The sequence below is a fragment of the Lolium rigidum genome, chromosome 6, assembly GCF_022539505.1.
Source record: "Lolium rigidum isolate FL_2022 chromosome 6, APGP_CSIRO_Lrig_0.1, whole genome shotgun sequence".
Lineage (NCBI taxonomy): Eukaryota > Viridiplantae > Streptophyta > Magnoliopsida > Poales > Poaceae > Lolium > Lolium rigidum.
The window spans coordinates 81,411,404-81,437,271 of NC_061513.1; positions in this window are offsets into that span (position 1 = coordinate 81,411,404).

The following is a 25,868-nucleotide window of genomic DNA, read 5'->3' on the forward strand; positions in this document are numbered from 1 at the left end:
GATTTGGTCATTCTTCCGCCTCTCAAAACATTGACGTGCAGGGATGTGGTCAGTGACATAAGATGAACAGGAGAGCAAACCACTTGCAGGTGTGCACATTCCGTGCAAATATTTTGCTTCAGCTGCCTAAACCTTGGGCGTTAGCTTTATATAAGGTTGAAAGTTAATTAAACACTATTGCACGTTCCTATGTCACTAAAGGAATAATTTTGATTATGTATATGTATCCTTCCAATTTTTGATGTCAGATACATGGAGTAAGTGTTGAAATGATTTTTAGGTAGTAGAAAGCATTGTGCTGTGCTTCGGAATTCTTTTTGTTCTTCTCATTGGTCAGAATAATTTGATGACGTTTCAAAGTAATATGATGTTTACTAACTATCAGCTAGCAGCACAACTTTGCACATTGGAGACGACGCAGCCCTTTTGATAGTGGCGCTAAATAGGAGTCTGCACTTCAGTTTGGTTGTTCATGAGTCTGTTATATTACTATCTTTAAAACTTCACCCCAAGGATTTACTTCACTCATGTATCTTCTTTTGTTTGGAAACTAGATAGTCTTCCTGAAAAGACGGATGATCGAGTTTGAGAAGATTCAGGAGGCCCCATGGTTTCTCTTGAAGAGCATCGGGAAGATCTAAAAAATGATGACATGAAGAGTCCGAAATTCAAAACTGATAGGTTGCGTCTTAAAACCACCACATGCCCACTGTCATTTGTTTCGGATCATTAAAAGTTTCAGCACATGTCATGAGTACGTTTGTAAAATCTTGGTTATGAGAGGCCTGATATATATGTTGTCATTCAGTAAGTTGTTGCCACTTAGTAATGTATCATCATATAATAGGTGGAGAGTATTTATTTTAAGGATGAGAGCAAGAATTATATTTACCCTTCATGCTATAACATTATTTTGGAATTTTGTACAAAAGAATCTGTTACAGTATAATTTCCTAATAGGATTGACTGTAGCTTTTGCAGGAATTTAAATCATGCTATCCATTTATCAAATACTCTGCTTATGCAAACTCTCATCAATCCATGCGCATTGGCTATAGTGAAAGTAGAAAATCAAATGAAATGTCAGAAAGAGAGGCATGATACAAAAGAGGACTTTATTTCTCTATAAAAGGGTCTCCTACAAGCAAACAGAAAGTGTGAATGAGCAGAGGCCAGAGTCGGAGATGAGCCATTGAAACATCGATAACAGTGCTGGACATTTTCCAAAGCATAGGAGAAGGTGTGCACATCATGGTATAGTTAGGATAGGCCAGCACACAACATCGATAAAGTCAAAAGAGCCGAGGTGTCTATAGAAGGGACATAGGTCAGTGGAACCAGAGAGATGCTAGAGAGAAAATTGGAAACATGGCGTGAAGTCGATATATATTTAGCTTTTAACAAGACCGATACCTGATAACTGGAAGCGAGGCTTGCCATATCTATCCGTGGAGTGAAGTGAGAGGTCCTTTGGTGTTGGATTGTAAAAAATTAGCCTGCCATTTCTGCTGCTTATTTAGTAAAAGTTAACCATGAATCTAAACAAGTGTATTTATTTGGCTATAAATGCAATATTTACAGTTTTATAAGAAATTAAGGTAGAGCTAACTTGAGAGATCTCGATGCCAGGCTTTGAATAGATTTTTTACTCTTTCCGAATCTAACATTACTCCCTCCATCCTAAATATATAAGTGTACCTGGGCATGTCTTGTCTTAAGCCCAACTTTATAAACTTTGACTAACTGCCTAGGAAAAAGTAGCAATATTTAGAACACTAAATTAATACGGCAAGATACATATTAACATGTAGGTTAATAATATAGTAATTTGAATATTTGATGTCATATATGTTGCTATTTTTGTGTAAAAAATTGATCAAATTTGAAAATGTTTGACTTTCATAAAAGAAGAACTTACCTTATTCATGGACGGACGGAGGGAGTATGTACGTGTAATTTTATGTTTTGATTAACGTCTTATCTCGTACTTTGGCAAAAAATTCTTCTCTGCTAAAATAAAGTTGTCCTCCCTATTCATTAAGTGTGTTCAGTTCATGCCTTATTTCAGACACTTACTTTAGAGAATATTTCAAAGTTCAAAGTATAAAAAATAAAATGGTGTAGTTTCTATTTCAGACATTTGGAAGCATCATGAATATTATTTTGCCCCGTAGCAACGCACGGGCATTCAACTAGTACCGGTAATCAGCCAAAGTGCAGATCTAGACGTCACCTTACTTCCTCCGTTTCACAACTTTTAAGTTTAAATTAAAACTAAAATCGTGATTAATATTATAGAACGCAGGGAGTACATTGCAAGATGATGCAAGCACTATTAGTTGGCACGCTCAATGGCTACCACATATACCTGGCCATGGCCAGCCCGGCCCGGCCCGAAATTTCCGGGCCAAGCCCGACCCGACCATGCCTGTGGGCCGGGCCTGGGCCAGATTTTTTGGTCCGATGGTCAGCATGGGCCGGGTTCGGGCCATCATTTTGCGCGATTTAAGGAAGCGGCCCGGCCCGAGGCCCGCGGCTCGATGGGCTTTCCTTCTGATGGGCTAGGCTTGGGCCAAGATTTCTGGCCCGATGGTCGGGCCGGGCCGGGCCTGGGCCGAGATTTTCCACGTCGGGCCTTGGTCGGCCCGGCCCGAGAAATGCTCAGGTATACTACCACACCGGCTTAGTTGATTCAAAGAATTTTTTAAGAAATTTTGTAGAATTCTTACCTATAGGAATTTTTCTATTGAGTTATTTGATTCAAAAGATTGAACCCTCCAAATTTCTACAAATTCATTTCCTACACTACAATTCTATAGGATTTCTAACTAGAGGTTGGAGCTATTCAAAAATTTCCTATGTACTTATGACATAGCATATGCACTCAATCTTGACTGAAATTTTCTGCGTTTTTCCTATACTGCAATCAAACGATTCCTGTAACTGATTCATGCATTTTTCATTCCTATAGGATTCCACACGACATGACATATTGTTCCTCCGCTTTTTCCTATTCCTATACTTTCAAAATTGTTTGAATCAAACATGCCCTTACTTCCTTCGTTTCATAAATTTGGTAATGATATACTCCGTAGTTTAAGTTTGAACTAAAATCATGATAAATATTATAGAACGGAGAGAGTACATTGCAAGACGATACAAGCACTGCTAGTTGTCACGGTCAATAGCTACAACATCTTATTTACTTCCTTCCTCCATTTCATTTTTTTTTGGTCATTGTTTAGTTTAAATTTCAATTAAAATCACGATAAATATAATAGAATGGAGGGAGTACATTACAAGATGATGTGAGAACTCCTAGTTGGCACAAAAAATTATGACCAGTTGACCATGGTTGTAATGGATAGGAAGAGGCAAAAAGGAGGAGGACTAGATAGGAGGCAGTAATCCGATCCGTCGTCACCTCCACTCACTACCGATGGCACCGGCATCCACTTGCAGCCACCATGCTCCCGCAGTCGTTTTACTACCCCGACTTGCCTAGAGCTTTGGCTCTGCTAGTCAGCCATTCTGTCTGTCGTCCCCTCTAAGCCCATCCCCCCTCCACCCCTCCCCGCCCCCCGCCCACCCACACACTTTATGTTCTCCATCGCTAGCAAGCACCATCTCATACCCATAAGATACAATGGGCATAGTGGATCACCACAGTAAAAAATAAATAGTGAACTCAAGTTGATCAACACAAAAAGTGTAGATGTTGTACCAACTGAGAACAACCGATCTAGAGGTATGGTCAATAATTGACAACTGTGCTTTGTGAACCAACTCATGATCTATGTGTGTGTGGTGCTTCTGTGCGGGATTTAGGTATCTTTTCATGGGCTTGGATCAAAATAAAAGATTTCATATGAGCCATGAGAGAATAACGTCAAGTGTTGATCATCAATAAAGTTGAGAAGTGCAAGTTCAAAATGAACATATCGAAGCAATCATATGCTTGTAACTTGCCTTCCATTTGATCATAATGGGCATCTGAAGATATTCCTAAGTGACGGTGTGCCATAGTGGATTGTGAAGGAGACCTCACCAAACAAACACAATCAAAAAGGTGTTCTAACTTGAGGCGAACATGATCATCATTATCTACTTCAAGTGAAATGTACTCAGCCAAAAGTATATATGACCTTGATAGGTTTTTTTACTAGTGCCAAGGTGGTTGCCGAGAGACCAATTTTTAGGATTGGTCATCGTACTATCAAGCGGGGATCTCATGTGAGTAGCTTGATCACATCGTTCATAGAAAGCTCAAACCATCACATCACTCGTATCATCTTTCTTAGTTGTTATTTTACTTTTCTATATGAGAGGTTTTAGAGTTTTTTATTATCTTAAAAACAAGCTCAATTCATAAAAAAAAAAGTTCATATGAAATACCTTTTGCGGTTTTTATTGTGAAGGTTTTGCATATTCTTCTAAAGCTCGTTATTACCTTTCCGTCAAGCACAAGTTGAAAAAAAAAATCGGAGGCCAGATATATACTCAAGATATGACATTTTTCATGAAGAGTGTTGTTATTTTTTCTAGGACTACAAACTGGCCACCCGTTGTCCGTGGTGCTTCTGTTTTGCGTGCGGACATATTGTGGACTATCCACACTTTTGTTTGTAGGTACTCGACGGGAGTTCTATATGTGTCCATTAATACAAGCAAAAGACAAGTGGGATGCCCTCGATCCCAAGTTTGAGGTCTTAGAAATAGGCAGTGAGTTGTATGTCATGTGGCAATTTTCTTACTACAAGATGACTGGTGAGCTCTCTACTTTAGTAGGATCTTGAGGTACAGTGATTTGCCAGGGGAGTTATACACTTTACATGCGTGCTACCGAATAAGTATGTTGCTTTAGGCATCATTGTCAAGCTTACTCCCACATGGATGAATTTTTCTACTTCTCTTAAGGTATAAGGGACGATAGTTTTTTGTTCCGGATCTCATTGCGTGTCTTCATGCGATAGTGAAGGATCTCAAACTTCGTGGGGTCTCAAGGAAAATTAGGTGGTCTTTGTGGCTTTCGAAAAAAATCGTGATTAATTCCCGCACATCTCCAAGGTGATTAGCTTCCCTATGTGGAAGTGAACACTGGGATAATTCTTTATTTCTGCGTATCTCGGTTAGGTTATCTCTACACATGAGTTCCTCATTTTTATTTTTATTGTGATAGTCTTTCTTCTATATGTTATTCATATGATAAGGTGCTATCTTGTGTTGTTCATCTTCTCATGCACCTTGTGCTTGCTAGTTCTCTCATGCCCATCTTGTTTAGCTTATGTTGCTGGTGCACTTAGTTGAAGCTTTTTTCTTTTTTTTGAAATGGAGGAAAAATCGCCCCAGCTTTTGCATCCAAGCAATGCACACGGCTTTTATTATTTGATTATACGCAACATCTTACAAGAGCAATATAAAAGATCAAACTAGAAGCCACCTTGCTAAACCTACAAAGGGATGAAGGGGGTGACAATACACCAACTCACATCATCTAAACAACGAAATGCCTTCCCAAGCCGCCCAATAGCAGGTGAGAAGCACATCCAGTCAAGCAGACTCTCAGCGCACGCCAACACACACGCCACAGAAATCGCTATCGCCGTCTTTCTCGCATCCATCTTCAAGAGGGATCACTGCATTGACCTTGCCAGACCTGCCATCGATATCACCATGACGCCAGACAGCTCCACCATCCTGCACGTGTCATGCGTTCCGTACCCGTCTTCGATACCGTGCAGCTCCACGCCGCCGAGAATCATCAACATCAACGTGGTAGATGAACACCACTCCACCAAAGATCCACCTCCATCCAGCCGCTGCTCCAAAAATGATGCCCCAAGAGGTAGAATGATGCAGGAAGCGCCGTCATCATCCGATCCGGGAGACCCGGATCTAGGGTTTCCCCCGGAGCAGCACGAGTGAGTAGCCGCAGACTGTGACGATGATGCCTTCAAGAAGGAAGCGAAGCTTAACGTCGCCATCGCCCGCTAATCGTGGCACGGTTTTCACCGACAGCCGCTAGTCTCCAACTCGGCAAGAGCCAACGTAGAGGCTAGCAAAGATGATACCTTCGCAAGGGAACGACGCCAATAGCCGCCGCCATCATCCGCCAAGAACGATGTCAGGGCGCGTTTTTCACCGGTGGCCCCTTCACCGCTAGCTCGTCGTCGACTAGATCTTCATTGTCGGAGTAGATGGATCTCGTGATCCGCCACCCCCGCAACCAGCCGACCACCTTCGACGAAGGAGGAGGCCGCCACCACCATGCCAAGGACAGTCGCCCATGGCGTCCTCGTGCCTTGCAACGAACCCAGAAACCTGCACGAAACCGGCATCGTTGTGACTGCAGCAGTAAGATCGTAGCCCACCCGAGCCCGCCAGGACCCAGATCGAACCCGAACCACCGCTGCCGCCCGCCCGCCAGGACCCAGATCGGACCCGAACCACCGTTGTCGCAGCAGTTTAAACGATGGAGATCCTCTCCCTCCTCTGGTCGCTGCCGCTCCATGGAACCGCCCTTGACAGCCCGATGCGGATCGCCGCCGCCGGAGACGCGAACCCGCGCCCCCACGGATGTCGTGGCCGAGGAAGTTGATACGTCTCCGACGTATCGATAATTTCTTATGTTCCATGCTACATTATTGATGATATCTACATGTTTTATACACATTATATGTCGTATTTACGTATTTTCCGGCACTAACCTATTAACAAGATGCCGAAGAGCCAGTTGTTGTTTTCTGCTGTTTTTGGTTTCAGAAATCCTAGTAAGGAAATATTCTCGGAATTGGACGAAATCAACGCCCAGGGTCCTATTTTTGCACGAAGCTTCCAGAAGACCGAGGGGGAAAGGAAGTGGGGCCACGAGGCGCCGCCACACTAGGGCAGCGCGGCCCAGGCCCTGGCCGCGCGGCCCTAGCGTGTGGGGCCCTCGTGTGGCCCCCGCGTTGCCCTTCCGCCTACTTAAAGTCTTCGTCGCGAAACCCTCCGTACGGAGAGCCACGATACGGAAAACCTTCCGGAGACGCCGCCGCCGCGAATCCCATCTCGGGGGATTCGGGAGATCGCCTCCGGCACCCTGCCGGAGAGGGGAATCATCTCCCGGAGGACTCTTCATCGCCATGATCGCCTCCGGAGTGATGAGTGAGTAGTTCACCCCTGGACTATGGGTCCATAGCAGTAGCTAGATGGTCGTCTTCTCCTAATTGTGCTTCATTGTTGGATCTTGTGAGCTGCCTAACATGATCAAGATCATCTATCTCGTAATACTATATGTTGTGTTTGTCGGGATCCGATGGATAGAGAATACTATGTTATGGTGATTATCAATCTATTACCTATGTGTTGTTTATGATCTTGCATGCTCTCCGTTATTAGTAGAGGCTCGGCCAAGTTTTTGCTCTTAACTCCAAGAGGGAGTATTTATGCTCGATAGTGGGTTCATGCCTCCATTAAATCCGGGACGAGTGATGTAAAGTTCTAAGGTTGTGGATGTGTTGTTTCCACTAGGGATAAAACATTGATGCTATGTCTAAGGATGTAGTTGTTGATTACATTACGCACCATACTTAATGCAATTGTCTGTTGCTTGCAACTTAATACTGGAAGGGGTTCGGATGATAACCTGAAGGTGGACTTTTTAGGCATAGATGCATGTTGGATGGCGGTCTATGTACTTTGTCGTAATTCCCTGATTAAATCTCACTATATTTATCATATCATGTATGTGCAATGTTATGCTATTTCTATTTGTCAATTGCCCGACTGTAATTTGTTCACCCAACATGCTTTTATCTTATGGGAGAGACACCTCTAGTGAACTGTGGACCCCGGTCCTATTCTTTACATCGCATACAATCTACTGCAATTGTTCTTTACCGTTTTCTTCGCAAACAATCATCTTCCACACAATACGGTTAATCCTTTGTTACAGCAAGCCGGTGAGATTGACAACCTCACTGTTTCGTTGGGGCAAAGTACTTTGGTTGTGTTGTGCAGGTTCCACGTTGGCGAAGAAATCCCTGGTGTTGCGCCGCATCACATTTCGCCACCATCAACCTTCAACGTGCTTCTTGGCTCCTCCTGGTTCGATTAAACCTTGGTTTCTTTCTGAGGGAAAACTTGCCACTGTGCGCATCATACCTTTCTCTTGGGGTTCCCAACGGACGTGTACATCTACGCGCATCAAGCTCGTTTTCTGGCGCCGTTGCCGGGGAGATCAAGACACGCTGCAAGGGGAGTCTCCACTTCCAATCTCTTTACTTTGTTTTTGTCTTGCTTTATTTTATTTACTACTTTGTTTGCTGCACCTAAACAAAACACACAAAAAATTAGTTGCTAGTTTTACTTTATTTACTGTCTTGTTCTCTATATCAAAAACACAAAAAAATAGTTACTTGCATTTACTTTATCTAGTTTGCTTTATTTTCTGTTGCTAAAATGAATACCCCTGAAAATACTAAGTTGCGTGACTTCACAAACACAAATAATAATGATTTCCTATGCACACCTATTGCTCCACCTGCTACTACAGCAGAATTCTTTGAAATTAAACCTCGCTTTATCGAACCTTGTTATGAGAGAGAAATTTTCTGGTGTTAGTTCTGATGCTGCTGCTGCCCATCTTAATAATTTTGTTGAACTTTGTGAAATGCAAAAGTATAAGGATGTAGATGGTGATATTATTAAATTGAAATTGTTTCCTTTCTCAATAAGAGGAAGAGCTAAAGATTGGTTGCTATCCTTGCCTAAGAATAGTATTGATTCATGGACTAAATGTAAGGATGCTTTTATTGGTAGATATTATCCTCCCGCTAAAATTATATCTTTGAGAAGTAGCATAATGAATTTTAAGCAATTAGATACTGAACATGTTGCTCAAGCATGGGAGAGAATGAAATCTTTGGTAAAGAATTGCCCAACCCATGGACTGACTACTTGGATGATCATCCAAACCTTCTATGCAGGACTAAATTTTTCTTCGCGGAATTTATTGGATTCAGCTGCTGGAGGTACCTTTATGTCCATCACTTTGGGGGCGGCTACAAAGCTTCTTGATGATATGATGATAAATTACTCCGAATAGCACACGGAAAGAGCTCCACAAGGTAAGAAGGTAAATTCGTTGAAGAAACCTCTTCCTTGAGTGATAAGATTGATGTGATTATGTCTATGCTTGTGAATGGTAGATCTAATGTTGATCCAAATAATGTTCCTTTAGCTTCATTGGTTGCTCAAGAAGAAAATGTTGATGTGAATTTCATTAAAAACAATAATTTCAACAACAATGCTTATAGGAACAATTTCGGTAATAACTATAGGCCATATCCTTCGCTAATGGTAATGGTTATGGTAATTCTTATGGGAATTCTTACAACAATAATAGGAGTGTACCCCCTGGTCTTGAAACCATGCTTAAAGAATTTATTAGTACACAAACTGCTTTTAACAAATCTGTTGAGGAAAAGCTTGATAAAATTGATATTATTGCTTCTAGAGTTGATAGACTTGCCTCTGATGTTGATCTATTAAAATTGAAAGTTATGCCTAATAAGGATATTGATAATAAGATTACTACTACAGCAAATGCCATCCAAGTTAGAATTAATGAGAATATAAGATTAATGGCTGAATTGCGTGCTAGGTGGGATAGAGAAGAAAATGAAAAACTAGCTAAAGAGAATAATGTAGCTAAAGTATGGACTATTACCACCACTAATAATGATAATGATTCGCATGTTGCTGCACCTCCTACTATCAATGGTAAAATAATTGGTGTTGGCAATGTTTCTACTCCTAGTGCAAAGCATACAAAACTGCCTGAAATTGCTAAAACTGCTGAAACCATTTGTGATAAAACTGCTGAAATTTTTTCCAACCTTGGGGACAATGATCCCATTGTTGTAGCTCATAATGATTTAGATTTTGATGATTGCCACATCTCTGAAGTTATAAAGTTCTTACAAAAACTTGCTAGAAGTCTCAATGCTAGTGCTATAAATTTAGCCTTTACAAAACACATTGCAAATGCTCTTATTAAAGCTCGGGAAGAGAAATTAAAACTTGAAGCTTCTATTCCTAGGAAGTTAGAAGATGGTTGGGAGCCCATCATTAAAATGAAATTCAATGACTTTGAATGTAATGCTTTATGTGATCTTGGTGTAAGTATTTTTGTTATGCCTAAAAAGATTTATGATATGCTTGACTTGCCACCATTGAAGAATTGTTATTTGGATGTTAATCTTGCCGATAATGTTAAAAAGAAACCTTTGGGGAGGATTGATAATGTGCGCATTACGGTTAACAATAACCTTGTCCCCGTTGATTTTGTTGTCTTGGATATCGAATGCAATGCATCTTGTCCTATTGTGTTGGGAAGACCTTTTCTTCGAACCGTTGGTGCTGTTATTGATATGAAGGAAGGTAATGTTAGATATCAATTTCCTCTCAATAAAGGTATGGAACACTTCCCTAGAAAGAGAATGAAGTTGCCTTTTGATTCTATTATTAGAACAAGTTATGATGTTGATGCTTCTACTCTTGATGTTACTTGATTTGCACTTTCTGCGCCTAGCTGAAAGGCGTTAAAGAAAAGCACTTCTTGGGAGATAACCCATGTGTTTATTTTACTACAGCAATTTTTGTTTTATTGAGTCTTGGAAGTTGTTTACTACTGTAGCAACCTATCCTTATCATGTTTTTGTGCCAAGTAAAGTTTCTATGTTAAAATTGATGTTATATTTGGGATCGCTGCGCAGAAACAGCATTGCTGTCTGTCACGAATTCTGGCATAAGTCTCTGTAAAAAATTCTAAAGTTGATGCAAAATTACGAGCGTGATCCTCAGATATGTACGCAACTTTCATTAGTTTTGAGTTTTTCCATTTGAGCAAGTCTAGTGCCCCTTTCAGGTTCTTCTTTACGGACTGTTCTGTTTTTGACAGATTCTGCCTTTTATTTCGCATTGCCGTATTTGCTATGTTGGATGAATTCCTTTGATCCATTAATGTCCAAGTAGCTTTGTGCAATGTCCGAAGTGTTAAGAATGATTGTGTCACCTCTGAATATGTGAATTTTAATTGTGCACTAACCCTCTAATGAGTTTGCTTGAAGTTTGGTGTGAAGGAAGTTTTCAAGGGTCAAGAGAGGAGTATGATATACTATGATCAAGAGGAGTGAAAGCTCTAAGCTTGGGGATGCCCCCGTGGTTCATCCCTGCATATTTTAAGAAGACTCAAGCGTCTAAGCTTGGGGATGCCCAAGGCATCCCCTTCTTCATCGACAACATCATCAGGTTCCTCCCCTAGAACTATATTTTTATTCAGTCACATCTTATGTACTTTGCTTGGAGCGTCTGTTTGTTTTGTTTTTGTTTTTGTTTGAATAAAATGGATCCTAGCATTCACTGTTACGGAGAGAGACACGCTCCGCTGTTGCATATGGACAAATATGTCCTTAGGCTTTACTCATAATGTTCAAGGCGAAGGTTCAAATTTCTTCGTTAAATTGTTATATGGTTGGAATCGGGAAATGCTACATGTAGTAATTCTAAAATGTCTTGGATAATGTGATACTTGGCAATTGTTGTGCTCATGTTTAAGCTCTTGCATCATATACTTTGCACCCATTAATGAAGAAATACATAGAGCTTGCTAAAATTTGGTTTGCATATTTGGTCTCTCTAAGGTCTAGATAATTTCTAGTATTGAGTTTTGAACAACAAGGAAGACGGTGTAGAGTCTTATAATGTTTACAATATGTCTTTTATGTGAGTTTTGCTGCACCGGTTCATCCTTGAGTTTGCTTCAAATAACCTTGCTAGCCTAAACCTTGTATCGAGAGGGAATACTTCTCATGCATCCAAAATCCTTGAGCCAACCACTATGCCATTCGTGTCCACCATACCTACCTACTACATGGTATTTCTCCGCCATTCCAAAGTAAATTGCTTGAGTGCTACCTTTAAAATTCCATCATTCGCCTTTGCAATATATAGCTCATGGGACAAAATAGCCTTAAAAACTATTGTAGTATTGAATATGTACTTATGCACTTTATCTCTTATTAAGTTGCTTGTTGTGCGATAACCATGCTTCTGGGGACGCCATCAACTCTTTGTTGAATATCATGTGAGTTGCTATGCATGTCCGTCTTGTCTGAAGTAAGAGAGATCTACCACCTTAATGGTTAGAGCATGCATATTGTTAGAGAAGAACATTGGGCCGCTAACTAAAGCCATGAATCATGGTGGAAATTTCAGTTTTGGACATATATCCTCAATCTCATATGAGAACACTAATTGTTGCCACATGCTTATGCATTAAAGAGGAGTCCATTATCTCGTTGTCCATGTTGTCCCGGTATGGATGTCTAAGTTGAGAATAATCAAAAGCGAGAAATCCAAAATGCGAGCTTTCTCCTTAGACCTTTGTACAGGCGGCATGGAGGTACCCCTTTGTGACACTTGGTTAAAACATGTGTATTGCGATGATCCGGTAGTCCAAGCTAATTAGGACAAGGTGCGGGCACTATTAGTATACTATGCATGAGGCTTGCAACTTGTAAGATATAATTTACATAATACATATGCTTTATTACTACCGTTGACAAAATTGTTTCATGTTTTCAAAATAAAAGCTCTAGCACAAATATAGCAATCGATGCTTTCCTCTTTGAAGGACCTTTCTTTTACTTTTATTGTTGAGTCAGCTTTACCTATCTCTCTCCACCTCAAGAAGCAAACACTTGTGTGAACCGTGCATTGATTCCTACATACTTGCATATTGCACTTGTTATATTACTTTACATTGACACTATCCATGAGATATACATGTTATAAGTTGAAAGCAACCGCTGAAACTTAATCTTCCTTTGTGTTGCTTCAATACCTTTACTTTGATTTATTGCTTTATGAGTTAACTCTTATGCAAGACTTATTGATGCTTGTCTTGAAGTACTATTCATGAAAAGTCTTTGCTTTATGATTCATTTGTTTACTCATGTCATTACCATTGTTTTGATCGCTGCATTCATTACATATGTTTACAATAGTATGATCAAGGTTATGATGGCATGTCACTCCGTAAATTATCCTTGTTATCGTTTACCTGCTCGGGACGAGCAGTAACTAAGCTTGGGGATGCTGATACGTCTCCGACGTATCGATAATTTCTTATGTTCCATGCTACATTATTGATGATATCTACATGTTTTATACACATTATATGTCGTATTTACGCATTTTCCGGCACTAACCTATTAACAAGATGCCGAAGAGCCGCTTGTCGTTTTCTCGCTGTTTTTGGTTTCGAAATCCTAGTAAGGAAATATTCTCGAATTGGACGAAATCAACGCCCGGGGTCCTATTTTTGCACGAAGCTTCCGGAAGACCGAGGGGGAAAGGAAGTGGGGCCACGAGGCGCCGCCACACTAGGGCGGCGCGGCCCAGGCCCTGGCCGCGCGGCCCTAGCGTGTGGGGCCCTCGTGTGGCCCCCCGCGTTGCCCTTCCGCCTACTTAAAGTCTTGTTACCCTCCAAAACCCACCGACGGGCAATGGCTGAGCAACACGAAGAGCCGGGAAGCTCCCAGGGCCGCTTAGTGGACCCTGGCACCTCGCGTCGTCCCGCAAATCTTCTAGCCACGTCCTTGCGGTTGCTAGGGCGTGCCACCTGACCTAGACCCGATCAGGAAGGTGTTAGAGCGCTTCAATTGTTCCTGCATGGTAGACACGTAAACATTAAATACGAGCCCTATCGGCTCTCAGGTTTCCCTGTGGATCGGCTCAAGGAGCCGATCGCCCCATGTTTCACGTTGGATTTACAATGGCATGGGGATCCTGCTTGATCAGGACAAAGCTAAAACGATCCACGACAGTTTAGGGTTTTCACCGCATAACCGGAACGTCCTACGTGTGATCGGGCCTAGCAGCCTACGGAAGATGATGCAAACCACCCCTACGAGAGGCCTAAAAACCAACATAACGTCGATTCCCGGAACATCCCTCGCAGGGACGGTGAACAACATCTAACGCACTACCGGATCCTCCGACCCCAGCCGTAAGGCCTAACTATGCGGATATTAAACTAATCCCTCGCGGAGCAAGCAGCAACTATAACGGATCGGATCTACTAAGTAACGAACAAGCAAGATGCTGCCCTTACGTCCGGATAGACGTAAGGGCAGCTAGGTGTCGAGGGACGGCATCGCCACGCAGATATGCACGTGAAAGCATCAATGCAAGCCCCTAAACACCTAAGGATAAATAGTACCGCTCGCCATCAACAAGGCTTCAAGCACGAGCAGTACAAGGTTGACGAATAAACGTATATCGCCTAGATCGCTAGATGCGATCTAGGCAGCATGGTGCTTACCCGGGAGAAACCCTCGAAGAAAGGGGTGGCGATGCGCCTGATTTGTGTTGGTTGAACGATGATTGTCCTCCTTTTCCGATAACCCTAGATACATATTTATAGTCCAAGGGACTTTCTAATTGAGGCGTGCACCTAACCGTGCACGGGCCGGACTCTAACTGTTAATTCTAAACACGATACGATCTAATAATATTACAGATACACGGGCAACTTGGCCCAAATTCTTAGCACAAGGCCGCTTCAAAGATGCTCCACGTGTACGTCCTTCAAGCCCATCTTCACTTACGGCCCATCTCCTGATTTGGCCAAAATCCGGTGATAACACATGCCCCCTGGTTTTGGTAATGATAATATCAAAACCATCTGTTTTTCCTTCGAGGGGTCGTGTCGTGGCAGAGCAGAACCGTCGCAGTATTCTTCATCATGACTCTTGCCTTCCCAACTTCTCTGCACGATTGGACGGCTTTGGCATCACGTCTTCGAGAACCGTCATGGCATTAAATCTTCACTGCATCCCCTTTATTTATCTGTGCCAGACGGTTCGCCACTTCATCCCCTTGCTCTGTCTCGCCCACCAAGCACCAAAAACCCTCTTCCATTGCAGCAATGTCTTCGTCTTCCTCTACCTCCTCAGATCTCTCCCTCCGAGCTCCGCCGAAGAATGAAGGCGACCCCCACTCCGGGGCGATCTCCTCCAACAAGAAGGAAGAACAAGTGAAGAAGGAAGAGGCCCCCTCCTCCGCCAGGCACCCGCCGACGAAGCGCTCCCGCATGTGGGCGGACAGCGAGGACGATGATGATGACGAGGAAGGAGAAGAAGAGGAGGAAGATGATTCCTCCTCTTCCGCCGGATATCCGCCGACAAAGCGCTTCCGCAGTTGGGTGGACAGTGAGAATGATGACGATGAAGAAGAGGCTCCAGCTGAAGACCCGGGCAGCAGCGACGAAGAAGTCTCCGGAAGCAGTGCTGATGGCGGCTCCGGCGCTGACGATGAGGCCAGCGACGATTAGCTCTGTAGGATTAGCAGTCCCTGAGCAATCGGCTCTTCTTTTGTTCTTCTTCTCTTGAGCAATCGGCTCTTCCCTGTAAAGATCCTTTCTTATTAATGAAGAAAATTTCTCTAAATAACCTTTGCTTTCTTGTCAATTTGGCCGATTGTCCAATGAAGTCATTGCTCAAAAAGCCGATGGCACAGCATCGGCCTGCATTCCAAACGCGATTCCAGGCGAGACGGCTGCCTTTCCACGGTCAAACAGATACAAACCACGTTCAAATGTCCAGAATATCCTTCAGCCTCTAGAATCGTTCAAACGGGGTTTTTTTTTTACTTTTTTTTTACCGGCCGATTTCATATAATCGGCCCCCATTTACTTTTTTTTACTGGCCGATTTGTGTATCGGCCTCCATATCTTTACTGTCCATCATCCCACATACTTGGGAAATACTTTTTGAGATGCTGGCCGTTAACGGCTACTGGGAATTTCACGCCATCCAACATCTCGAGCATGTACGCATTCCCCTTCAGAACTTGGACAACTTTATACGGGCCATGCCAATTCGGAGACCATTTCCCATACTCTTTATCCCTCGTCCCCAATGGCAATACAGCTTCCCATACCAAATCACCAACTTGGAATTCTTTTGGCTTCACCTTCTTATTATATGCCCGAGCTACCTTGGCTTTGTTCTCCTTGATCTTCTCGAGCGACCATAGCCTAAGCTCCGTCGCATCCTCAATCGTCGTCGCTTATCGTGGCTGCGTATTCTTCAGCGAGTTAGATCGTTCCGAAACGTGACCCGCCTTGATCCTGCCTTGACTTCCCGAGGTAACACAGCCTTCTTGTCCATAGACCAGCTGGTACGGGGTGGTTTTGATTGCCCCATGACACGACATACGGTAAGCCCACAACGCCTCGACAACACCTCATGCCATCGTTTGGGGTGCTCGTCAATTTTCCTCTTGATCGCCTTGATCAAGCTTTTGTTGGATGCTTCGGCCTGCCCGTTCGCTTGAGCATAATATGGAGACGATCGGATTAACTTGATTCCCATGTCGTCGTAGAACTTTTTCATCTCTTTCGAAACGAAGACCGAACCTCCATCGGTCGTAATAGTTTGGGGAATCCCGAACCTATGGATGACATGTTCCAACACGAACTTGATAACGTCTTCCGACGCTACTTTCTTCATAGGGATCGCTTCCACCCATTTCGTGAAGTAATCTGTAATGGCCAGAACCCATCTATGGCCCTTGCTCGATGAAGGATGAATTTCTCCGATCATATCCATACCCCATCCTCGGAATGGCCAAGGCTTGATGATGGGATTCATTGCTCGATGCGAGGCACCATCCGAATGCTCCCAAACTTCCGACATGCTTGACAACCTTTATAATACCGGAAGCAATCTTCAAGCATGGTAGGCCAATAAAATCCGGAGCGCCTAATCAGCCATTTCATCTTATGGGCCGACTGGTGGGTTCCACAAGCACCCTCGTGCACCTCGTGCAAGAGCCGATTGGACTCGGCTGGTCCCAGACATTTGAGAAGTAATCCTTCCAACGTTCTATAAAACATGTCATCGCCTATCAGTACGTACTTCATGGCTCTGTATCTTGTACGTTTAGGTGCCCCCCGAGCCGGATCCTTCAAATAATTGAAGATATCGGCTCTCCAATCATCTGGTTCCAGGAATTGCACCTGAAAATCGGCTTCTCCTGCTATGTCCTTGTACCCTGACGCTGTTTGTGCGAGGTCGTTTGCTTCAGTATTTTGCAACCTTGGGATCCAATTTAAGCTTATATACCTGAATTGTGCCATTAGCTCACGGCATTGTATCCAAAATGGGAAGAGTGACTCGCTTTCGCACTTGTATTCCTCTGTGAGCTGAGAGATCACCAATTTGGAATCTCCAAAGATCTCGACTGCTTCAGCCCCAGCTTCCAGGAGTAACTTCATTCCCTTGCAGATCGCTTCATACTCAGCCACGTTGTTGGTGCAGGGGTCAGCCAACTTGATAGAGAAGGAGTATGTTGCCCCCCCGAGGCGACACGAGTAGCACGCCAATGCCGCAACCATCCTCACAAACCGATCCGTCGAAGAACATAGCCCATGCGCGCACCGATAGTGCCGCTACGTCCGTGTTTATTCGTTCGGCAATCAGATCTGCTAGCACTTGCCCCTTGACTGCCTTTGCCGGTTGATACCGGATCTCAAACTCCGATAGTGCAAACATCCATTTGCCGAGTCGGCCTTTTAATACGAGAGCCGACAACATGTGTTTGATGACGTCCGATTTGCATATAACGATGATATCGGCTGACACAAGGATGTGTTGGATCTTGGTGCAGGTGAAGAACAGACAGAGGCACAACTTCTCAATTTCAGGATACCTTGTTTCTGCGTCCAACATCCTTCTACTGAGGTAAAACACCACTTTTTCTAGGCCATCATAAACCTGCACCACCACTGACGCGATGGAGGTGTCAGCCACTGACAAGTAAATATAGAATGGCCTGTCCTGCCGCGGCGGAACTAACACGGGTGGCTTGGTCAAGTATTCCTTAATATCATCAAAGGCCTGCTGTTGCTCTGCCCCCCAGCGGAACTCTTCATCGGGCTTGATTTTGACCAAGCCCATAAACGGCTCAATTCGCCCAGACAGGTTGGAGATGAACCTTCTGACGAAATTAATTTTGCCGATGAGACATTGGAGCTCCTTCTTTGTGGTGGGCGGCTTCATCGTTCGAACTGCCTCTTGACTTTTTAGGCCGATCTCAATCCCACGCTCGTGGACCAAGAATCCTAGGAACTGACCGGCCGTCACACCGAAGGCACACTTCTTCGGATTCATTCTCAGTCCGAACTTCCGAGTTCGGTCCAGGACTCGTCGCAAATCCTCTAAGTGTCCGTCCGTCGCAACAGACTTTACCACCACGTCGTCGATGTAATTCTCCACCAATTTGCCAATTAAGTCATGGAAGATGTAGTTCATGGCCCTTTGGTATGTCGCGCCGGCGTTCTTCAGTCCAAACGTCATGACCACATATTCAAACAAGCCTACTGAGCCTGGCACTCTGAATGCAGTCTTGTGTATATCCTCCGGAGCCATGAAAATTTGGTTGTAGCCAGCATTGCCATCCATGAAACTCAATATTTTATGACCAGCAGCTGCATTGATCGGGGTTTACGCTATCGGCATCGGATACTCGTCCTTCGGAGTGGCGCTGTTAAGGTTCCGAAAATCTATGGCTACGCGCCATCGGCCGTCCTTTTTCTCCACAGGCACAACATTGGAAATCCATTCAGCGTACCTGCATGGCCTGATGAATCCGGCGTCCAGCATCTTCTTGATTTCCTTCTTGACTTCTTCCAAGACTTCGGCCTTCATCTGTCGTGCTCGCTGCTGGAACGGCCGAAATCCTTTCTTCAGAGGGAGCCGGTGCTCAATGATGCTCCTGTCTAACCCAGGCATCTCTGTATAATCCCAGGCAAAACAATCTGGGTACTCTTTTAACAGGGCTATCATCAGGCCCCTCAGGTGTGGGTCTAATTTTTTGCTGATAAATGTTGGTCGTGGCTTGTCCCCAGGACCAATATCAATCTCTTCTAGTTCGTCCGCTGATGTAAACCCATAACCCAGCTTTCCATCGCTTGCCAGGTCAATGTTGAATACCGGAAAAGCGTATGTTGAGGATAATGCTGGCCGATTGCTAAAATCGGCCTCCTTTTCCATCACGATGCTTGATGAGGGTTTACAACTTCTCGGTCTCTTATTATGGTGACGCGACTCGACGGGTGCATGTTCACCATGTCTTGGGTCATAAATCTCTGACGAGATCCTAAATACTGTGTTTGTACCAGCCGTGCCGATGCCTGTGCATCGGCTTTCGCCTGTTTTGGGCGCCATAATTTCTTTGGCGGGCGCGCCTTCGTCTGCACTGTTTGCTGAATTTTCACGGCCAGATCGGGCCGTGCTCTTCTCAACGTGTACAGTGCACGTGCCTCGGCTTCTTCCGGGTTTCGCAGCCGCTGCACTCTACGCTTCCGAGAATGGCTGAGTCCATCGAGGCACCACCTTGGCCGGTGATACCTATCCTCTTCTCCATCTGACTCCTCGAAGTCTTCTTCTTGAGAGGACTCAGCTCGTTTGTTATGTGGTGGGAGAGGTCCTAGACGCTCGAACACTGACACTTCGTTTGTCCTTCTCCTTTGCTGTTTGCATTCTGGGCAATTCTCGATTGTTGGCAATCGGCTCATTCCTGAGTCCCAGCAATGTTTGAAGAAGGGACAGTTCCAGTGCTTATTCACGTCGTCTTGCTCCCTTGACCTCCCTCTAACGTGGCGTTCGTACCCGTCGTTGTTCCTGTCATGCTGACGATACCTCCTGTTTTCCGCATCAGACCGACGATATTTTTCATCGTCTTCGTCGTAGCGTCGACGTCGGTCATACTGTTGTTCATATTTGTTGAGGAGATGCACGGAGAGTGGGCGCTGATACCGTATGCTTCTCACCTCCTCCTCGGTTAGGTACCGTCTATCATCATCTTGGGGCCGGTCGCGTGGAACGGCCTCCTCTTTATCTTTGCCACGAGAGTGGCTGCTCTCTGCTTTGTCCGCGCTATGGCAGTTCACCAGCCTGGCCATATTGACACTAAAGGAGAACCCTGGCTCCCTTATAGAGTGGCTGAGATCTACTGTATTGACGCCATGCGACAGACACGTGTTTCCTTTGAGCTTGATGTTGTGAGAACGGGTTGTCTCAGAGGAGCCGATGAGCTCGGCTTCACAGATGGCCTTCAGCTCATCGTATTTGTTCTTGTGCTCAGGAGGAAGATCCTCGTATGTGATCTGTTCCTCCGCCATCTCGGATGCCGATGTTGACGTGGATGTTGCAGAAGGTGGTCCCACCGGGCGTGCCAGAATGTGTTACCCTCCAAAACCCACCGACGGGCAATGGCTGAGCAACACGAAGAGCCGGGAAGCTCCCGGGGCCGCTTAGTGGACCCCGGCACCTCGCGTCGTCCCGCAAATCTTCTAGCCACGTCCCGGCGGTTGCTAGGGCGTGCCACCCGACCTAGACCCGATCGGGAAGGTGTTAGAGCGCTTCGATTGTTCCCGCATGGTAGACACGTAAACATTAAATACGAGCCCTATCGGCTCTCAGGTTTCCTCGTGGATCGGCTCAAGGAGCCGATCGCCCCATGTTTCACGTTGGATTTACAATGGCATGGGGATCCCGCTTGATCGGGACAAAGCTAAAACGATCCACGACGGTTTAGGGTTTTCACCGCATAACCGGAACGTCCTACGTGTGATCGGGCCTAGCAGCTACGGAAGATGATGCAAACCACCCCTACGAGAGGCCTAAAAACCAACATAACATCGATTCCCGGAACATCCCTCGCAGGGACGGTGAACAACATCTAACGCACTACCGGATCCTCCGACCCCGGCGTAAGGCCTAACTATGCGGATATTAAACTAATCCCTGCGGAGCAAGGAGCAACTATAACGGATCGGATCTACTAAGTAACGAACAAGCAAGATGCTGCCCTTACGTCCGGATAGACGTAAGGGCAGCTAGGTGTCGAGGGACGGCATCGCCACGCGGATATGCACGTGAAAGCATCAATGCAAGCCCCTAAACACCTAAGGATAAATAGTACTGCTCGCCATCAACAAGGCTTCAGCACGAGCAGTACAAGGTTGACGAATAAACGTATCTGCCTAGATCGCTAGATGCGATCTAGGCAGCATGGTGCTTACCCGGGAGAAACCCTCGAAGAAAGGGGTGGCGATGCGCCTGATTTGTGTTGGTTGAACGGTGATTGTCCTCCTTTTCCGATAACCCTAGATACATATTTATAGTCCAAGGGACTTTCTAATTGAGGCGTGCACCTAACCGTGCACGGGCCGGACTCTAACTGTTAATTCTAAACACGATACGATCTAATAATATTACAGATACACGGGCAACTTGGCCCAAATTCTTAGCACAAGGCCGCTTCAAAGATGCTCCACGTGTACGTCCTTCAAGCCCATCTTCACTTACGGCCCATCTCCTGATTTGGCCAAAATCTGGTGATAACAAGTCTTCGTCGCGAAACCCTCTGTACAGAGAGCCACGATACGGAAAACCTTCCAGAGACGCCGCCGCCACGAATCCCATCTCGGGGGATTCAGGAGATCGCCTCCGGCACCCTGCCGGAGAGGGGAATCATCTCCCGGAGGACTCTTCATCGCCATGATCGCCTCCGGAGTGATGAGTGAGTAGTTCACCCCTGGACTATGGGTCCATAGCAGTAGCTAGATGGTCGTCTTCTCCTAATTGTGCTTCATTGTTGGATCTTGTGAGCTGCCTAATATGATCAAGATCATCTATCTGTAATACTATATGTTGTGTTTGTCGGGATCCGATGGATAGAGAATACTATGTTATGGTGATTATCAATCTATTACCTATGTGTTGTTTATGATCTTGCATGCTCTCCGTTATTAGTAGAGGCTCTGGCCAAGTTTTTGCTCTTAACTCCAAGAGGGAGTATTTATGCTCGATAGTGGGTTCATGCCTCCATTAAATGCGGGACGAGTGACGGAAAGTTCTAAGGTTGTGGATGTGCTTGTTTCCACTAGGGATAAAACATTGATGCTATGTCTAAGGATGTAGTTGTTGATTACATTACGCACCATACTTAATGCAATTGTCTCGTTGCTTGCAACTTAATACTGGAAGGGGTTCGGATGATAACCTGAAGGTGGACTTTTTAGGCATAGATGCATGCTGGATGGCGGTCTATGTACTTTGTCGTAATGCCCTAATTAAATCTCACTATATTTATCATATCATGTATGTGCAATGTTATGCTATTTCTATTTGTCAATTGCCCGACTGTAATTTGTTCACCCAACATGCTTTTATCTTATGGGAGAGACACCTCTAGTGAACTGTGGACCCCGGTCCTATTCTTTACATCGCATACAATCTAGTGCAATTGTTCTTTACTGTTTTCTTCGCAAACAATCATCTTCCACACAATACGGTTAATCCTTTGTTACAGCAAGCCGGTGAGATTGACAACCTCACTGTTTCGTTGGGGAAAAGTACTTTGGTTGTGTTGTGCAGGTTCCACGTTGGCGCCGGAATACCTGGTGTTGCGCCGCATCACATTTCGCCACCATCAACCTTCAACGTGCTTCTTGGCTCCTCCTGGTTCGATTAAACCTTGGTTTCTTTCTGAGGGAAAACTTGCCACTGTGCGCATCATACCTTCCTCTTGGGGTTCCCAACGGACGTGTACATCTACGCGCATCAGAAGTCTGCCGTCGCCGCCGCCGCCATGCCTCCAGGGCTTTGCTCGGCGGCGCCTCAGGCGGTGGCGGCGGGAGGAGGGGAGCCGTTGGGGAGGAGGAGGAGGGGAGTCGCTAGGGGGGCCGCCTGGCGCGGCGCGGCGCCGCCGCGCGGGTGCGGTAGGGGTAGAGTTAAGAGTCACGCTTGGTAACTCAGCTCTTACTGTTTGAAAATTAAACAAGTAGTTTATTTCAGCATTATGTGAAGTTAGATCCGTAATTTTTTTAAATAATCTGTTCACCATCTTCTAGGTGAAATCTCGATCTTTTCAATTATTAGGTTTTAGATGTAACTTTCGTGATAATTCTAGGATGTGTGAACTATTTAGCGACTCTAAAATCAGAATGGTGTTTGCGACTTGTGAATTCAATGTCATTTTGGCACCTAGTTGCTCGTGCACCTTTGCATTCTCTTTGTTCTATGTTTTCCAAACTATCCTAAATTATGAAAATTCTTGGATGTTGGTCAAACTATATGATGTGCATGTGCAAATATATATGACAAACTATGACTGCATGTGACTTCTAAAACAAGGAAAATTTCAAATCATGTGCATTATACTTCTGAATCTTGTGAGAAAAGCCGCTGGCCCGACATAAACACCGTCGAACAAGCTAAACTAGGTGATCACAGTTTTGCGAAACTAAGAGTGCCGCCTAGTGGTTTTCTTTAGAATTCTTTTAAATTCTGGTGGTTTATTGAAACCCTAGCCTGAATTGTGGTGTTTTATTCTTTCAATTTTCACTCTTTGTTTGGATCACGCAAGATAATATTTTTGATGAACTTTTGCAAGAGCATCTTTCTTAACAGGAATACAAGAGCATGTGATATAGCATTACTACTTGTTTGTGTAACCCATATTCTTTCTTGTATATCTTTCTAAAAATGTGGAATAGTCCATGAATACTAGATGCACAGTTATTATTTTTCCTCGTGATGCAATGATCATCTCTTCCTCTACCAACAGGTAGACAAAGATTAAGAACGATAGGAGGATGGGCTAGTATCAGTGTATCATGTTGTACGGTGATATGGCTGAGGTTGGGTGGTTGTACCTCATCCCACCAGAGTTCAAACCCCATATTTGATATTTGTGTGTCTCATAATGGTGGAATATTTATTTAGTGAGAGGCGACGTTCCCGTTGCCAGCGAAGTGTCTATGGTGACTTCGTTAATTTTAAGATTCAATCCGCCGGCTCAGTCTTTCGAAGGTGCTTATAGGGTAGGGTGTGCGTGTGTGCATTCATAGGAGTGGATGTATGCTGTGAACGTCTACGTCTATACCGTGTTTCTAAAAAAAACATATATGTACAGTACGGAGGATGTACCAATTCGAGGACAAGTATGAAGAACAGTACATTACGAGTCAACACCGTGCACGACGATGTGTGCTGCGCCCGATCAGCTCCTTTGCCCGTGGTTTCAGTTTCTAGCCCAGCAGCTAGCTCTGGCCTCTGGCCTCTCGGGTCGTGTGCCGTTGATGGGGAAATTCAGGAAGAACGCGACCGTACCGAGTGCTGGCCCTATATTTCCTAGGACGCTGCTTCTGCCCAAATGGTCACATGCGTGCGTGGGCGCAAAGGCAGCGTCAGGTCGCCTTGCCCGGTCGGTCATCAGTCGCAGGCTAGCACCACGGTAGTGTGCGCTACACTGCTGGACATCCTGGTCGTCCCCTATGGTCCTGTTGCAGAGCTAGCCCGAACGGGCGAGACCTGAACTGCAGGCAACTGCCCGCAGCTATGCTATTCAATGGTCACGCCAAAAAAAAGCTACGCTATTCAATGGGTAGTGCTCGTGCAACTGCAAACATGCAACAATGGCACAATGCAATGCGTACATACACACGGAATTGTGAACAGAAGCACGAGAAGAACTAAAGCTTATTTATGGTTAGGGAGACCGTTGCACCGCAAACCTCAGATTTCACACTTCAATATCTTATAAAGGATGAGTGTGAGACGATGTTTCTTCGATAGCGAGTTTTTTTTGTGGTGATTTCGTCGATCTCAAGACCAATGCTCCTAGCGTAGAGTGTGCGTGAAAAAAACGAGATGCACATTTTCAAACTCACGGCATCTCGTTTCCGCAGGAACTAATAATGCAGAAAACACTAGAACAGCGTTCATGTAACTGTTTACATTCTTGACAAGTGGATGTGGCGAACTGAACATAGTTGCCCTCGCCAGTTCAATTCGCAAGCTAGCAGGGGCTAGAATGGGACGCTGTGTAGCAAGTCGCGCGGCCATGTAAAGTTTGCAATGAGTATCTGCATTTCCTTTCATTTATTTTTGAACGAATGCGGTTCTGCAATGTAATACTGTCAAATGTTGCAACAATACATAACCTTTGGTACTGTTTAGGTTCAGTTCGCCTTGCAGTCGTAGCAGCACAGCAATACCCTTCGTCGTTTCGCCCTCCGGGCCCCGGCAAAACCCGCCTCGATGCCTCCGAGACCGAGATCGAATCGCGTGCGGCGACGCTACCGCGCCGTACCAGCGTAACTAGCGCTACCACCGGCAAACCATTGCTATCTGTGTGACTGTCTACCTACGCAATGACGGAGGGAGGCAGATCCTGCATTCCTGCTACTACTATTCTGCATTGACGCGCTTCAAATGAGGAAGAATGTGGGCATGTGGCCATGTGGGTTTGAGTTCGGCACGAGTTCGGCAGATTTTCTTGGATTCTGTCTTTAAGAACGCCTGGAAGGACGATGATACGGCCCAATACAGCCCGAAAAAGAGTCGTACTGCGATAATAGCCACAGGGAAGGCATCCATCCATCAATTTCTGGTTTCTCTAGTCGCATTTTGCTCTCCTTTCTGTTGCCAACTCTCACGTCAGCCTCCACGACTCGCCCACATAAAATCGCCATGAAAATCAGGTCACCCCGATAGGCCAAGAGGCAAAGATCCCTCCTATCAAACCTGATACAAATTAGCAAAAGAGATTCAGCCAACCACCGGGACTTAAAATGATCTCTTACCCAGCGCGGGATGGGATCAAGGTTCAAGCACATCAAACCATGTCTTGTTTTCGTTTCTTGCCAATCATGGGCTGCATTTGCAAATTGACAGTTTAGTGCATGGACGCTGCTTTTACCATGACTTTCCTCGTAATGTGCAAAGACATGCATATGCCAAGGA